Source organism: Aulonocara sp. 'chitande type north' Nkhata Bay, linkage group LG17, assembly GCF_057382095.1.
Source record: "Aulonocara sp. 'chitande type north' Nkhata Bay isolate Kocher_YH1m ecotype deep benthic linkage group LG17, A_spYH_male_GT1.1, whole genome shotgun sequence".
Lineage (NCBI taxonomy): Eukaryota > Metazoa > Chordata > Actinopteri > Cichliformes > Cichlidae > Aulonocara > Aulonocara sp. 'chitande type north' Nkhata Bay.
Window position 1 is genome coordinate 26,619,219 of NC_141360.1, and position 6,000 is coordinate 26,625,218.

Consider the following 6,000-nt stretch of genomic DNA (forward strand, 5'->3'; position numbering starts at 1 on the left):
TAATGGGAACAATTGTGTGAGTAGATAAGGCACAGCACACAAAACAGCAGTGTGTTCCTAGAGCGGTATATGGCCAAGTGAGGCAAATTCAGCACTATTCACCACCTGGGAAACATCAAAAGACATGTGGAGTGTGAGCGTGTTCAGAACAGACAGCGGCCTGAACACGACACTCTGCGGCTTTAGAGATAAGCTGTACTACTCTATGCTTGTTGGGCTAATTTTGGAGAGGCTAAAATAAAACCGACATTATTTAATAGTGTGTTTAAAGCCTTGTTATCATTAGGAATGAAATTACTAATGCTTTAACGCATTGAACAAGGAAATGGTAATTTAGAAAGGAGTAAAGCAAAAATAAAGTAGGTCCAAAAACCCATTATGGGCTTTTTAAAAAAACTAAATGTAAGGTCAGCTCTTTGAACATTTGTAGCAACATGTTAAACTCATTAAAACTAATTTTCTTACAATATGAATAAGAGTGTACAACCATTTGTTTTAATGACAATGGACTTTACTTGCACATCAAGCAGTTAGCCGACAGGATAGTTGGTTTATGACAGATTGCACTTTCAAGTAATATTTGTGCTTGACTTCTTGGCGGGCAGATGAGCAAAGTGCATCTACAGACTGGATTGATGAGCTCCACGGGTAATGGGAAAGCTGTTGCATGCCGCTCTTTCCCATTTTGGCATTCATATCAGGCTGACAGGTGGGAAAAGAGTGACACAGCATATTTGTGAATGGAACTGGCCAGATTGCATGGTACACTCATAGTGCTGGAAAATCTCCTTCATATGGCACCCTGTACCACGGAGACTTCAGACGACCAAGAGACAGTCTGTCAAGAAAACAACGATTCAAATCTATTACACAGGATTGCTCAGGATATTATAATAATTGCAGTAGGCATACCAAAAGTAATATGGCTGTAGTGTAAAGATCTTGGATGTTAACCTGAAATAATTTCTTGCTCCAAAGTGGTCATTTTAAAGGGTGACCCCGTTCCACTCCTGCTGGGTCTCAAACACCTTCCTGATCAACTATATCAGAACTGCATACAGAGGTGAGTTCTGTGGTTGCTTATTTCAACAAGTTGAATTGCAAGTATGCACCAGGACTGCTGTCTGCAAAATCTTGGTCTTGGATTGAAGGGCATCTCAGAAGAAATGTTATGTGCATGGTTAGTTGGTTTTGCAAGTGATGGTGCTGTGATGGGCTGTTAGAAAGAAGAAGCCATACTCTTGTATGAAAATATTAACACCAACCTGCCTGCAATTCACTGAAGCAGTCATAACCTGCTATAGAACACAGAACTAAGATATTTTCCCGTTTTTGTTAACTCCCTACTGTTGATCTTCTTAAATAAACAGGGTGCCTACTTCCCTATTTGGACATCTGAAGATGTAGGTAAATTATTATTATTATTTAAGTGCTACTGTTCAGATGTAGAAAAGCAGAAAAAATATCTGTCATCAAAACACATTTTTTTCCCTCAGGAATCTACTGTAGTGGAATATCTGTTTATTGTTTCTAAATAATTTTGACAAGAAGACTAAAGTTACATTGTACAGTTGCTAATTACTACTTTTTATACGTATCTATTCGTAGGCTGAGAGAAAGTGATTCATTAATTTGATACAGCATCTCCCTGCCAGGATGTTTCTGAAAAGAGCTTAAGCAGAATTTAGATGTCACATTAGCAAGAAACTGTGGTGTAGTGTTTAAGGCACTGAAAATCTTCTTACCATTATTTTAGTCGCTAGCAGGTTGCTGTGGTCACCATTAGTTTGGGTGAAAAACATGCATGTCTGCAAACATTTGCAAACTATTCACCAAAACATGGTGAAAATGTGGAAAGAGCGATGCAAGCTGAAAAGACATAATGTCCACCTTCAGAATACAAATTGTGCCTTACCACTGCAACAAACACATTTCAAAAGTTGCACCTTTTACGTTGAAGGTGAACATTCCCCATTTCCGATTTCCGGCGCTCACAAGGTCCTAGCATTTGGTGACTGAGGCCCAACAGCTGATTTAGACGTCTTGGGTCAGTCTTTGTAGAGCCTACCACATTGCCTACATAAGTGGGTGGCACCATTGTCAGCATTCAAGCATGTGTGTGCAGCAGCACATGTTAATTATCTTGTGGTGGTTGCTGACATTTGTGATTAATTATATTGAGGCTATGACTATTATTCCTTATTTTGGTTATTCTCTTACCGATCCGTTCCAAAACTGTGGTTAAATGGTCGCAGGAAATCAACAGTACTGAACAGGCCAATCACAAAAGTTGAGGCTGCATATACGTGACATACGGTTTCATTTCTAGAGAGGTGCATGTCAGGTAGCAGCGTATGCTTTCAGAGATTAAAATAAACCTAGATATAACACAGAAATATAAATCCTCTGTAACACATTCACCTTACATGAAAAAGATACCCACTTTGAAGCCAGGAGAACCCACAAACCCAGCTTTAGGGGACACAGGCTCACATTCTCCTAGTGCCAGTCCCAAGCCAGGATTAAACGGAAGTGTTCTGTCAGGAGGGACATCCAGTTTAAGATTTTTGCCAAAACATCCATTTGTGGATCCATTTGCTGTGGAGAACCCTCGGGAAACAAGGTAGCAACCAAAAGTACCTTTTCTACATGTACAAGAAACAACATCTTTAGTAATATTCATACAACACTACACTACCAAAAAGAATAAGCAGGAATCAAAAGTCCTCTGCTACATGGGAACACTTCAGGTTGCAGAAACTTTGATTCTACAGCTTCTGATGTTTTAGCACGAAAATACAGACAGAAACTATATATATATATATATATATATATATATATATATATATATATATATATATATATATATATATATATATATATATATATATATATATATATATATATATATATATATATAGGGAAGTTATGTTTAGTCAAGACAGAAAACATCAGCACCAAAATGGAAGTTAAAATTAAAAGGTATTGAAATCATGCAAAACCTATTAATTAAGTGCATTATGGCACAAGTGGCTGCCATTATAGACAACTTAGATTCACTAATTAACCTAACACACATCTTTGGACTGTGGCAGAAAACTGGAGCAATGAGAGAAAACCCACCAGGCACAACGAGAACAAAGGCCCCAGGAATTAAACCACAGCGTTAACCACTGATGCAAGATACACGACAGACACTGTGTGAAACTTGTTTGAATCCTTTTCAGTAAATAGTAAAACCTTAAAATCTAAGAGTAGAACTAATATTTTTGTCAATACTTGTTGTTTTTGGACAAAGATAGACTGTCTCCTTATATTGGTTGATAAATCTAGATGAAATTGTCCAAATATATACCTTTTCCTTACCAACTTCAGACATCTATTGGCCCTCAAAAAAGCACACATAGTTATTTTGAGGTCCTACAATTAGCCCTATTAATACTAATACTCAGCTTATCTGTAGGCATAGAAATGGACTTTTACTGTACCACTATTTTTGAGAGGATATCCTGGTAACATCAATGTATTCCACAGCAGTCTGAGAACAAGCTACCTGCCTTAAGAAACACACTTCCAAACACGCTCTCGAGCTTTATAGTAAGTTTTATTTCAGCGATTGAAATCCCATCTGCCTCGATCCCAAGAATTATAGTCACAAAGTCTACCAGCAAATGCTGCTTCTGCTTCCTGAAACAGTGTGTTAGTCCAAACCACAATCTTTTGTTCAGTACATGAAAAATAGCTTGTGCAACTGTAATACATTACATCACAAAAATAGTATTCAGCACTCATTGATACTCTCATGTGAAGCTTTGGTAGTAAAAGGTGAATGAGACAGAGATGGGATGAGGAGGCCATTCTGCCATTAGGAAGGCCGGGAAAGGGTGATGAGGCTGAGCATCAAGTGTATGTCTGTGTGTGTGTGTGTGTCTCCATTTCTCTGTGACTGGGGGAAGGGTTTTCTGTGTGTGTGTTTTCACTGGTTGTGTGCTCAACTGAAAATAAGTCTGCATGCACATGAAAGGATGAAAAGGACATCGTGTAGCCTTTAACATCGCCCACAATCCCCTGCAGCAAGGTCATGCAAACCATGAATCGATGGAGATTGAATAAGAGCACTGATCGAGGTGAACAAAAAGGCAATAAAGCTCAAGTTGGAGGTGATTTGAACTGTGCCGTTTGTAACCACCACACCTGCCTCACCGCAACATTTTACCTTCCTCATTACCGAAGGTTTAGTGACAGTCAAACCTGGGCTTTAAAAGAGGACCTTAAACGATCATTTTATGCACATAAAAGCTTCTTCCACAGGTTGCCACTTTTCTCAATGAAACCTCGGGGGAATAAAAGCTTTGCCCGCACACCAGCCATATTAGGCAGGAAGGTGTATTTGCATGTTTGAGGTCCCTAACTGGAAAGTCACACACTTTATTAAAAAAAAACCCATTAAATTAAGCATCTTAGCTTTGCATAATGTATCTGTGTCACACTTTAAAGTATGTGCCACAGCTTCACAAGTCGGAATTCCTACTAATGCAAATATTGTCACATCTCTTCACCGTGCACGCCTGTAAATGTTAATATTAATTGGCAAGATCAGAGGGAAATCACAGCTTTGCCTACAGCAATTAACCTTCTACCAGCGAGCCAGCATCTGGATGTGTGTGTGTGTGTGTGAGTGAGTGAGTGTGTCTGTTCACTCATTCATCCATTTACAGGATAAAAAGTGTGAATGGAGAGGCAGGTGAGTAGATGGATGGATGACGGGGGAGTCTGTTGAATGCCTTCTTCCTCCTTGCATCTCTGTAATAGCCGGTGATAATGTTGTTTATAGGAGGGGCAGCTGTTCCTCATGTGACAGCTCGTCCTTTTGCGTTACTAAGCACACACACACACACACACTCCAAGGCGGCCTGACTGCGGCGCTGATCGCGTCTTGACACCACTGTAACAACTCCGCCTCATTCTCTGAAATGATAATTGGGGAGAATCCTTGGCTATTGTCTCAAGTGCATTACATCATGCCAGCCTCTCAGTCTGCATCCCGCCCCCCTTCAACTCTCTGCTATGTCTCTCCACTGTGACAGCCGGCCGTGATTTTTTTATTTCTCCGGCAGAGCTTCACAATGTCAACCACACGAAATCTATACATTATATACACCACGTATGCTTCCACACCAAGCGCTCACTACTCCCCGCAACATCCCCATCAGTCCAGAGTTGTGGAGATAAAAGGGGCACCGCAGAAAATCACCTTGAGCCCGAAGGAATGGGGCAATGTAGGTCACTGCGATACCGGCGGCAACAGTGTGCATACTCACAATTTGTTCCTTTACTATCAGCAGAGGCTCTGGCCGCGGATCAATGACAACTGCAGTCTGTGCAAGCTATACCATGAAGCGGACAATCCTAGGAGGCTTCTTCAGTGCAAAGAGCCAGCGACGCCAAGGATACGACCCTAAAGGTGCGGCTGGTCCCCGCCGCTGGCATTGTCAAAAAACAAAAGAGCAGGAGCGATCGCCAAATTAGCCGGGTCGGGTAATGACATCTGATTTCCGGGGATCCACACGCACCGGTTAAGAAATTATGGCATGTTACAAATTCTGCTGTGATAAGCGGAGCTGGAAAAGACCATTGTAGGAGCTGACGGAGGGGAGGCGTGTGGAGTCTTAAAGTTGCAGCTGTGCAATTCTCTTTTCTTTATGTGCAGACCTATAATAATACGACTAGTACTACTAATAACAACAACAATAATAAAAGTGTTCAGCGTGTTAAAATATTTGATTTAGCCTGCTACATTTAATAGGTGTAAGATTTTATTTCTGACTAAAATAAAACGTGAAAAAGCGAAATATCTTCAATGTATGCCAGTAAACTATGATAAAATATCTGTTAGTACTGAGAGTACTTCTGTAAAATGTAAAATAGCGTTCCGCCAACCAATTAGAAAGGGCAGGGGAGAGCTCCTTTTTTCAGTCAGGCAGATGCCACCAGAAGCGA

General features: G+C 40.5%; 1 protein-coding gene across 8 annotated transcripts in view; it reads right to left on the reverse strand.

Moving 5' to 3' along the window:
* Window positions 1-5,634, reverse strand: part of ppfia2 (PTPRF interacting protein alpha 2) — a 183,474-nt gene extending 177,840 nt beyond the window's left edge. For 6 of the 8 annotated variants that reach the window (XR_015125782.1, XM_086269667.1, XM_086269665.1 and 3 more), the window contains exon 1: window positions 5,322-5,634. The gene's annotated coding sequence lies outside the window, so the exon portion shown is untranslated. The remainder of the gene's footprint in view (window positions 1-5,321) is intronic. The other 2 variants (XM_086269668.1, XM_086269666.1) reach the window with 1 other exon arrangement.
* Between the last annotated feature and the right edge of the window lie 366 nt (window positions 5,635-6,000).